Below are 12,049 nucleotides of genomic sequence, written 5' to 3'. Positions count from 1 at the left end.
TTTCGACCCCCTACCCCACACTTATTACATAAAATGCCCTCATTGTATGCATAAAATAATTTAAAAGCAATAAAAAGGTGAAAAAGGAACAAAATCCCCTAGGGTAGTAGTGGTGAGATCAAATTCTAAACATATGTGGAAAAGTTGAACACCTTGAATATGCAATTGTAACTTGGATCTTTTGAGACATATAAATGTGCCGACAAAATGTGAATCATAAACTTGAATCTTTAACAAATATGGTGAATAAAGTCTTCAAAGCATAGTATCTCAATGTGGGAAAATATACGCCACATTGCAAAGGTGGAAGAGAATATTAAAAAGCCAATTGTGATGACAACGGCGTGGTATTGTAAGTCACGCCATGTTATCGAAATAAATCATTTTCGGAATCGCGATGGCTTCCAAAGTCACGATGTGGAATGAAAGGCCATGCCGTGGAAAATGGTCTTCACAAAATGTAGTTGCGCATTAAGTCTTTTATTCAAGTGAAATGCAAGTGACTGTATAAATGTTTTGAAACCCTTCTAAGACTCTATTATGTTATTGACTCTTCTTTCGTCTATTTTTTTCTCACAAAAGTAACCCACACTTTTTAAAAATTATGGGCTTTGGCACATAATTTCGAATGACATAACTCTACTCGAACGCTCCTATCTCTACTCTCTCAATATTTCGCTCAAGAGAGCTTACCAAATCTGCAACATAGTAAATGGATTGTGGAAAGAAGAAAAATATCCATCCCATGTTTGGTTACAGGTTCAAAACAAACCAAATAAAAACTTAAAAACTAAAACAAAACAAACATAAAAACAAAATAAAAACAAAATAAAGGATATAACCAATATTCATCCTCATCCTATTGTGCTCCACTTGGTCCGGCTCCATCTCCCTGCATTGTCCATAGCTCCTCCCAAGTTGGAATGTAAGGGTAATGAGGTGACATTGTTGGAGGTCGCTCCACATTAAGATGTGAAAATAATACATCAATAGCTTGGTTGTGGTAATTGACACCCCATGAAGATTGTCCAAATAAGTACCGACCCGACTTTGAATTGGGTCGATTAGTGCCCCACCCTCAAATGGTTCAGGTTGTTGCTATGGTTGGCCCCTTTCTCCGCAAGCTCTAACATTGAGCCTTCCCCTTTGTCACGATTGTTCCTCTTGTTGCCAAATAGGCTGCTCAACATCTTTTGGAGGTATAACAAATCCTCCACCCGTTTTTACCACCACTTGCATAACACTCGAGAATTGAACCGTCAAATCATTATCCATGAAGCGTGTAAGGTTCCTAATGAAATTAGGACTCAAAATACCATAAGATCGGGCAAGTCGAATGACCAATTGTCCACTTGTAATGGGACTATCGGTCTGAGAACTAGCTTCCTTCTTCCCCAAAAATCATGCAAGCATGTATGGTAGGTCACAGAAAACTCCGGGTGTAATGATGCTCCAAAGATAAAACAAATTTTGAGTAGGCACCTTATCCCCATGATGTTTATGGTTAATGGAGAAAGTAATCAGATGATGTAAAAATCGGTAAATAGGAGACCATATTTGACCTTCACATGCATCACGTGAATTGTACTCGTGATTTGAAATGCTCCTCCAAAACTGGACATCAATCAATCCCAAAGTAAAGTCCCGAACTCAACCTTGTAAGAATGAAATAAAATGGGGTGATTGTGTGTCCTCTTCAGTATAAAGCCCCATTCTTCATGCAAACTCACAAAGGCTGCATTCGCAGTAGGCGCCTCCCAAACGGAATGCAAGAGCCTGGTTGTAGGTTAGGTCGGTAGTCCATTCCTCAAAATTCACCGTAGCAAAGAACTCAAAGGACAATTCCCGATAAATGGGTTCTGAATAGAAAACAAGTTCTTCCACCCGTTGCATGGAAATGAAAAACCCTCTCCAATAAATAATTCCGTCTAATGTCTCTCCACTTCCGCAACCATTCCAACCCCACACAGTCATGCCCAATCCACTAATGGATAAATTGAAAACTATCAGTTGTATTACCACCCTAATATCTTTGTATAATTGTTGAGCATTGCTTGTGAAATGTTTTGTGGAAATCGGTAAATCAGATGGATACTCGATACATCGATGTATTCCTACTCCTCCGAAACTGCACATCGAAGCTCCATAATACCTGAAAAATAATAAACGACAAGAAAAAAAACAAACCACCAAGGAATTAAACCATCAAGCAAAACAGAAAAGTGAGTGCCCAGTATTCACGTCGTGGTCTTGAAGTCCACATCATGAATCCAGTTCGTGTCGTGAATTACAATCAGACATACTTGGGTCAACACGAACTGAAATTAATAGTTGGGTTTTGTAGAATCTATTATTCTAAGGCCTTGTAACACACATGCAACCAATATTTACTAATTGAGTAACTCAACTTTGGCATTATAATTCCAAGAACAAACCCTAATCAAATTGTATAAATCTAGAAGATATTAGTATAACTATAGTAAAGAGATCTTAAGAAAGCAGGAGATTAAGCACGAAGCTAGAAAAAGATGGAGAAATCCGATAGAAAATAAAAAATGTGGGGCTGATGAACTTTTATGCGTGTGTGGTGTTTGAAAGGGATAGTAAAAAAAGAAGTCATCTGAGTTAAAATACCCCCTCCCCTGATTTTTTAGTCCATGTCGTGAATTTTAAAACCCCCAGTTATGCATCGTGAAATAATTTGTTACCACAATATGGTGCATAAGACCACGACGTGATGTCGAGGATTTTATTTCTTCACTTAAAAATTCATTTTTCTTCTAAAAAGTTTACCACTCAATCAATTCTAAACCGCACACTTGATTTTTACAATAATCTAAAAAAATCAAGATGATTATGATGCTTATTTATCCTAAAATTCAACTTAGAAAGGCAAAAATAAAAGAAAAGAAAAAGGAAAACGCAAATCGAGCTCAGGTTGCCTCTCGAGAAGCGCTTCTTTTTATAGGAGTCATGAGCCGAACTCCGTGCTGCCTCATGTTGAATCATTTGGAATGTCAGCCATCAACTACACCTTCTGTTCTTCCCATTTCCTTTTGTATGCTTGAACTCGTCTAAGATAAACTTTCTTAGAATTCTCTTTTTTAACCTTAGCATCACCTTCTTCATGCTTCCTTTTTTACTCCCTTATTTCTTATAGTAAATATCGATCCTACTTTTCTTTCTCCTTGTAGCTCCGTCACTTCTAAATTCTCCTTATCCAAAGTTAATTGTTTCAATCCCTAATTAACTTCCTCTTCTTCATCACTTGACATCAAATGTTCTTCACTCTCATCACTCACTAAAAACTTTGGAGTTTTGTTAGCAAAAACTTCTAAAGCCATCGGAATCGATGCTCTAGGCTTTGTACGCTTTACTTCCTTAATGTTTTGAATCTCTTCTTCCATTAATTTCTCCAATTCCCCGAGCTTGTTTTTGTCATCCATATTGAACACTTTTTTTTAAGCATAGTCTTCTTTGAATTCATCTTTCATTCCAAAAATCATTTCTTCATATCACACTCGTAATGTGCATTTCGACTCATGTATATCCACCAAAGCTCGAGCAGTATTGAGTAAAGGGCTGCCAAGGATAATTGGGACATTTTTATCTTCTTTCATATCCAATACGACAAAATCAATTGGAAAAACAAATTTCCCAATGCTGACCAATATGTCCTCAACTATACCTCGAGGATGAGCCAGTGAACGATTAGCCATGTGAATAGTCATTCTAGTAGCCTTTAATTCTAGAAGATTGAGCTTTTGATAGAAATAATAAGGCATCAAATTTATGCTTTCCCCAGGATGGGCTAAAGCGTAAGTCTTCATGTTATTCCCGAATTCACAAGGAAGTGTAAGGCATCCAGGATCTCCCATATTCTAGTATTTCTCCCATTATCACATTAGAACTCTGCTCACTTAACACCACCTTAGAAGTATTTTCTAGTTGTTGACGAGTGTTGAGCAGGTCTTTCAAAAACTTTGCGTGTTTTGGAATTTATGCTAATGATTCAATAAAATTAGTATTAATAGGAATACCCTTGACTTGCTTCATAAACTTTAGATGTTCTTGTTCCATTGCATGAACTCTTGCTCAAGAAGGAAATGGTAGTGGATGGCGAAAAGCTTGAATGCAAGATTGATCTTTCTTTTCAATCTCAGTCTACGTCGTGGAGATCGAATGTCCATGTTGTGACGTCGAAAAATCATCAAAAATTTTGTCTTCAACTTTTGACATCCCCAATTTCATGGCCAGAAAAGACTGTTTTGTTTATACTTTATTTGAAAATTAGAGTATCCTTTTAAATAAATATGTTGCATAATTTGTTCCCAAAAATATGATAAAGAATTTATCAAAGCATTTCCGAAGAAATATATTTTCATTATATTAAAAACCTCGGGATGTCATTGTCAATACAGATCAAAAGCATAAACAGAAACAACATAGGCCTTACAACATCTATTTATTTATACTAACCTATAATCCATAATCCCTCATCAGATAATCGCATCTATGCTCTTGTGTCATTACCTATATATATAAGAAACTAAGTGGGTCAGACTTGGGAGCCTGGTGAGCACATAGAGTTTAAAACCCACAATAATTAAGTTTATTAATTTCATCAAATCAATCAACCCGATTACCCCTTCCCGTTATCCTCACTTTCTGTCTCTAAAGTATTTAAATTAAGGACCAAGCTTAAGGATCATAATCGGGATGAAAATACTGCTTAGGGGATTCCTCAACAATATATGTCAGTAAGGCAACCATGAGGGGGATGGTGTACATCTGGTGAACACATCATTCACAAACACCTAAAGGTTACGAGGTTGCTAGCATTCCACTAGACTGTCTAGAATAGTTCATTGTCGTCATCTATACTCCGCTAGATGACTAGATCATCGTCAACATCGAGGCCTCTCATCATTTTATCATATATCAACTATTTCATCTACCCGTGTTTTACCCAACATTTTCATAGATCTAACATACATATACAATTTAAATCATTTAAAACATGTATAATTCGTTCATCCAGCATCGATATCAAGAACACAGATAATATACACACATAGCACGTAATTTATATTAAATACTTCATATCTATGTGTAATATGAAAGTAACTATGCACTCACTTGTTAAAGTGGTGATTCCAACTTGGACAACGCTTCGCTTCTTAACAATATAATTTCCTTCGACGAAACCCCGTATTATTACCACTAGATTTTAGTCTAATATTTATCGCGACTATTTACGAGCGATATTGTTTTATAAATGTTAAACAATACTTTTCAACCACTATGTACAGACAAGGGTCATACATGAAACATCGGAGGGCAAGACCATTTTGGCATTATAGCAATTCTGAAATCCAACAACCTTATGCGGCCCTTTAAACCAGATTTCCCGTACCGCGAGTAGTTAAAAAATATTATAATAACACTTTATATATAATATATATATATATATATATATATATATATATATATATATATATATAGTTTAATAGTTCATAATAATGATAATAAATTTAAACTTAAGCTACACTTAAAGTAAGGTTAGCATAACTCACTTACAAGGAGGTTTGGCTAGGAACCGCTCTTTGCGGGGGTAGAATTTCCAAGATGAAATCTCTTCTTCTCGGAGCCTTTTGGCACTCTGGGACTCGCCTCTTAGCACTTGGGAAGTACTAGAGGTTGGGGGAGGTTTAGAGAGAAGTTAGAGAGAGAGAGAGAGAGAGAGATAAGGGTTAAGGTGTGAGGGAAATGAGTAAGCATCACATGGTATTTATATGCTGAAAAATGGCTCAACTCGGTGAGTTATGAGCCTCCAACTCGTCGAGTTGGGTGTTAGGTGTCACCATCTGGTGTCAAGGCGTGGGGAGGAAGCAATGGTTCAGATTGCGCCACATCACCCACTTCGCATCAGTCCATCCCGACTTCTAAATTTCATAACTTTCACATACGAGCTCCATTTTCAACATTCTTTATATCCACGCATAGGTATTGACAAGATCTATAACTCTCCTTTTGGCTCCGTTGGCTAATTCTTGATCAATTTTAAATTTAATAGTATGAGAAGATTACACCGTCTAACGACCGTGTAAAATTCATAACTTCTACATACAGACTCCATTTTCGAATGTGTTTTTATTGTTGAGCTCCTATTAGTGAGATCTTCAATTCTCATTTAGGTTGTGTCGGCTAAAATTCGATCAATCTAAAATTCGAATTCCGGGTTGTGCACCGCTATGTTAAATCTTAGAAAAATCATAATTTCCTCATACAAAGTCAGATTTGGACGTTTTTTATGCACGTTCTCAGTTAAATGTATACAAAGACTTTCATTTATATTTCTAAGGATAAAAAATAATTTATCAAAAAATTACTTTTTACGTTACGCGGTGTCGTGCTGGTTTAGCCGTAAAACTTCGATATGTCATAACTGCTTCATTATAACTCGGATTTCGGCGTTCTTTATATCTACGGAATCCTTGTCACGACCACTACAAATTTATTCACAGATATTGGGTTTATCAATTATTTTATTTTTTACTCTTATTTTAATTCTTAATTTGTTATACCTTATAAATAAGTATAATGCACATAAAATCACATAATTCACATAATATTCAAGTAATTCCTCTTTATTACTTCAAATTAGGTTACAATTATTGACCTTAATTGTTACATCATCATACTAATGCCTAGCCTAGAAACACGGGGGTTATAGTTTTTCTGAAGCCTCCAAGAATCTAGCTAGCATGGACTCTAAATTAACCTTCTTTTCAGGTTTTGGTTGCTCATTTTGGTAAAAGCCTCAGCCAGTTTGCCAGAATCTTTCTTCTTTCTGTTTCTTGTATTCATCATAAGGCAACTATTCTTTCTTCGACTTCCTCCAATCTTCATCATATTTGTGACAACCGTCAAATTCTGGTCAAGTCAAAGTCAACAAAAGTCAACAAGTCAAACCGATAAACTCATTTAGTGCTTGTATGATAGGATATATTTTGTGTCTTCTTATGTACAACCATCTATGATAATACAAAGTATCACTCAGAAGTTTCAAATGTTCAGAAATTCCAAACCCTAACCAGGGTGAGTGAGGTATTGACTATAAAAAGCACTATTAAGTACCCTTCGAGTGTGTAAAACACTCATGTCAAGGCATAACGGGGTTTACAAACCTTGCATTAAGAGGCTAAACACTAACAAAGGTTACAAGCAAAGTCTCTCTTAATCTCTCTCGCTCTATCTCTTTATTCCAAATCTCTCCCAAATATCTCTTAAAAACTTTTCTTAATTTTTTATAATCACCCGGGGCGTCCTGAACCTTAACGTAGTCAAAAACCACTCGAAAATGGAAGATTAGTTGAAAAACAGCAATATAGGGTCGAAGCCCCTAGAACTGAACCCTCCTTAAGACCGAAATCAACATTCGGACCGAGACCAGGTTCGTTTCGGCCACTTTGATTTGGTTCGGTTCGGTTCAGCCACTTTTGGTTCGGTCCTAACCACTTCGGACCGAAGCTTCGCCTGCTTTCGGTTCATCTCGCTCTCGGTTCACACTCGACAAACTTCGCTTGTGAGCCTTCTCGGCCGAACCTATCTTCGGGTCTCAGCCTTCTTTATGTCACTATTCACACTTTACCATTGTCCTTTTTATGCATTTTCCAACACTCCATCAGATTTACTTTCACAAAATCCACTTAAGACTCTATATTCTTCACCTTTTCCCAAAAGCTTCATTCATCACATTCAAAGATCAAATATACTCTCTCTCCTTCTTTCTCAACTATTTATCCTCGAAACCAAGAACTTCAGGAGGTCACGAGTTCTTCCCCAACATTTTGTAAGTTATTCATTTCCACTCTTGAATATTCAGCATACCCTCACTCAAATCATGGATTTCTTATGCAAATATCGTCATATTTGCTCTTAGATCTTCAAATCCTCGAGCATTCTCCAAGAGTTCTTGACTTGGAAAACCCTCTTATTCAACTATCCATCTCGGTAAATCATTCAAGGCGAGTTCATGCCCCATTCTTTTCACGTTTTCATCTAGTTTTATGGGGGAGAATCCAAGTTACAATATCAAAACATGCTTAAATTCAAATGATAACTTTTAGCAGAAAAGTTATCACTCAATCACAAACTGTTTTGACTCTCTTAAACTCCATAACTTTCAAAACTGTTCAATATGCAAATAGTTCAAGTTTATAACTTTGAAATTACTACTCGCCTATGCTCATAAGATTTTTCTACAATTTATGGTAATTTTTACAAAATTGTCTATCACTGTAGCAAAGAATTCGGACCAGTCAGTGAAAATGGTCACTTTGACACTAGGTAGGAATCATTAAAAATCATAATAAAAATTGTGAGTATACAATACACATATTTTGAACTTCCAGAGTTTACGGATTTATATTTTGACTTACTATAATTTTTCTGAGATTTTTACAAAAACAGTGACAAAAAAAGTAAAACTAGATACAAACGGTTTACTAGTTATTAACACGTTGTAATGTGTTGAGCAAAGTGTTTATCTTAGATGAATACATGTTTACTTGTGTTTTATGTTAAGTTACACTTAAAATAATAGAAATACTCTTTCATTACAAGGATTTTTGGTCATTACAAACATACATGATGAACTATAATAAGTATAGTTTATGATTTTGCTATATTTCTATTCACTATGAAAAGGTTCAATTCTCACTACAAACAAGTTTTTCATTACTACGTACATTCATGATAAGCTATATTAGGTATATTTTATGTTACATCAACTCTACGAACTTGCTAAGGAGGGTTATACTGCTACTACAAAAAAGGTTTTTCAATTACACTACACGTAAACTCGTTAAATCCGGTTGTGAGGCACTACTTCATTGTACTCTTAGAGTACTGGTTGAAATCATGTAGTTAAACCAGAGTCTCTTGTAGGGAGAGCATGACACGTGTATATAGATCTATATTGGGATTGACAACCCACACATTAGCTGCATCTAACAGCTAGACCGATAGGTCTGGGGTGACAAATGTCATAACATTCCGACACCTGAAGAACATCGTCACATACTACTATGTCAAACAATCTGGTTATAACAACTCACATAGGGAAATAACAATACACATAGTTTATGGGGATCTCTATGTTTAAAAGGGATTTTATTTTTATAAAAATTCATACACTATTATAAGTATGGTAAAATACTTGTAAATTTTGGGTCTTGGGTCTAAGACTGCAACACATTTTATGGGGAAAATATTTGATTTTTCTTGTGTATACCTTAGATTTACAAAGAAAGGATTTCTACTCTATATACAAAAGCTTATGCACTCACCAATGTAATCGTTGACACTCTTTCAAAATTTACTTGTATTCTCAGATAATCAATAAAAACAGGTGACTACCAGCTTTTGAGGATGGAATGCTTTGGCATTAATCAAAACATTTTTTCATTATATTGTAATCGATTTTGAAACATGTACTCTTATAAAACCATGTAACTTTCTCGATTATATTTATAATGGTTGTATTTACTTTGAGCAAGTGGCAATCGTTTGTTAAATGTGGACCATTACATCTTTCACATCCCACACAAATAGCATGTATGGATTGATCCATCTTTGTCATACATCGGTCCATATTATTCAACATAACTAACATAGTCGCTATGTCTTCAAAAGTGCTACTCCCAATTCCTTTTTCTCCATCACTTCGAGGATTGTGAAACTCGCGCGAATGCTTAGAAAACTCTTCAATCAACTACTTAATCTCACCAGGATTTTTCTTTGTTAAAGATCCTTGAAAATTAAGGAGCTGCCTTGTTATCAGATTTACCCCATCATAAAAGATTGATACTTCTTGTTGCTCATTTAAATCGTTTTGGGGACAATTTCTTATTAAACCTTTGTAACGCTCCCATGCTTTGTAGAGTGACTCACCCGGTTGTTGCTCAAAGTTTGCTACGACCTTTTTAAATTTGGCAACTTCAGAAGGTGGGCAAAAATGTTTTGAGAAATGTTCATGCATTTGTACCCATGTAGTAATTGCACTGGGTGTAAGTGCCTTTAACCAATCCTTAATAGCTCCTTTGAAAGTAACTGGAAGCATCCTCAATAACACTGTCTCTCGTGGAACATTCGAGATGTTGAAGTAATCAGATATGTCATTGATGTCATCAAGGTGTTTATAAGCATCCTCATGATATTTCCCGGAAAATGAAACTTCGTTAAGTGTGGAAAAATATGTCTTTTAAGCTCGAATGTTGCGGCGATGAGAATTGCAGGTTGTACTAGACCGGGACCGGTGTCCTCTCAGATTCTTTTCTTGTATGCCTCCATAGACATGTCGACAATGTTTTCCATCTCATTTTGGCTGGTCTTCAGGTTTACTCTCTTCTTTTTATAATTCAGGTTTAGACTTGTATTCAGATTCGTGAGTATTAGGATTTTGCTCAAAGCTTTCAACATTGATTTCATCCTTTTAGGGATTACTCGATTCTCCTACGTTCTTTCCTTTCTTCTTTCCAAAAACCGATTTAAGATCTTTGAACGGTGACTTTTTTGGTGTGTTGGTTTCTCATACGTTCTTATGCATCTTTTTACGAAGGACTGACTCTGGATCTTCAAGCGGTGGTATCAAAGGTGTGTTGGATCCACGGGTCATGTACTACTACAACAAAAACAAAAAAAAAATGTAAAAATGAACAAAAAATAATTAAAAATTCCTACTAAATGTTCACCACGACGTGGTAATGCTACCACATCATGATGCCGTAGAAAATCTAAACAGAAGCTAAAAACTAAATAAAACGTCAAACAACCTAAACCACGTCATGAACTTACGGTTCACGTCGTGAAATCAATACTTCAAAAAACTAAAGCTAAAAATTAACTTTTTGCAGGTTTAACCACACAAAAGGATCGATTAACATAAAAAAATTAAATTTAAAACTAAATAGTCGCTCCCCAACAACGGTGCCAAAAAACTTGATACATAATTATTTTACCAACTTGTAAGTTTTATTAACTATTTAACTAACTATTACATTTTTAGGCAGTGTACCTTTCCGCAAATAATATAACACTAATAGTCGGGCATCGAACATAGGGAACGAATTTAATTAACTAATTTAACTACTAAAAATTAACCTATAACTAGCAAATTTTAAATTGGTTTTTATCTGATTTTGCAAGTTCAGACAAACTTAATTACTTAACTAACGAATTTAATCTATATATTAAAAGCACTACCGTTTAGTTCGAATCCACTTCTCTACTATGGTTAACTAATAATTATGAATTATTAATGTTGGTTATTATATTATTATGTAATTAGTAATTCAAATCCAAATTTACTAATATTTTCTCTAATTCATGAAAAACTATGTATGGTCATACACTAGCAAACACAGAATCGAATATAAGACGTAGACAAACTATGTAAGATTAATCCAAATAAACAAAACTGTGGTCACAATTTATGTTCTCCAGCACAACTAAATCAGTTACTGTAATTACTTATCTAAGATTTGGTCGATCCTAGCTCTAACATTTAATTGATCACTAAATCACTAGGTGTCAAGTTCATGTAATTTAGTGGTCACTAAGTTACACAGAACATGAATTTAAGCAACTAAAGTATCAAATATTAACATTCTAGGTAGTAATAATCAAACACAAGCATATAACCAACAATTAAAATCCATAAATTAATAACCAAACCATGGAGTCAAAGCTTCATCTAGCTAAACCGAAGCTACTAGATTCAACTACTCATGGCTGAAATCAAGAACATAAGTCTAATAAAAATCAACATAATCATATTGTACTAAACTAACATGATGAAAGTATTCTTCAATCTCTTGATCTTCAATTGACCCTCATTCAATAAATGCCTTTTTGCAAGTTTCTCTAAGTAATTTTTCTCTAGAGGTTTCTCTGAAAACCCTCCAAGCCTCCTTCAATTGTGAAAGTGAATATATATATATATATATATATATATATATATATATATATATATATATATATATAT

The 12,049-nt window shown here is 35.0% G+C and overlaps 1 non-coding gene across 1 annotated transcript; it reads left to right on the top strand.

Annotated features, from left to right (window-relative positions):
• Positions 1-9,890: 9,890 nt before the first annotated feature.
• Positions 9,891-9,997, top strand: LOC144999185 (small nucleolar RNA R71). Its single transcript, XR_013660705.1, has one exon. It is a non-coding gene; the product is annotated as a small nucleolar RNA R71 (small nucleolar RNA).
• Positions 9,998-12,049: the final 2,052 nt, after the last annotated feature.

Source organism: Lactuca saligna, chromosome 5 (genome assembly GCF_052625555.1).
Source record: "Lactuca saligna cultivar CGN05327 chromosome 5, ASM5262555v1, whole genome shotgun sequence".
Classification (NCBI taxonomy): Eukaryota; Viridiplantae; Streptophyta; class Magnoliopsida; order Asterales; family Asteraceae; genus Lactuca; species Lactuca saligna.
The sequence above is the reverse complement of the archived record's forward strand: the minus strand, read 5'-3'. Positions and strand labels throughout refer to the sequence as shown.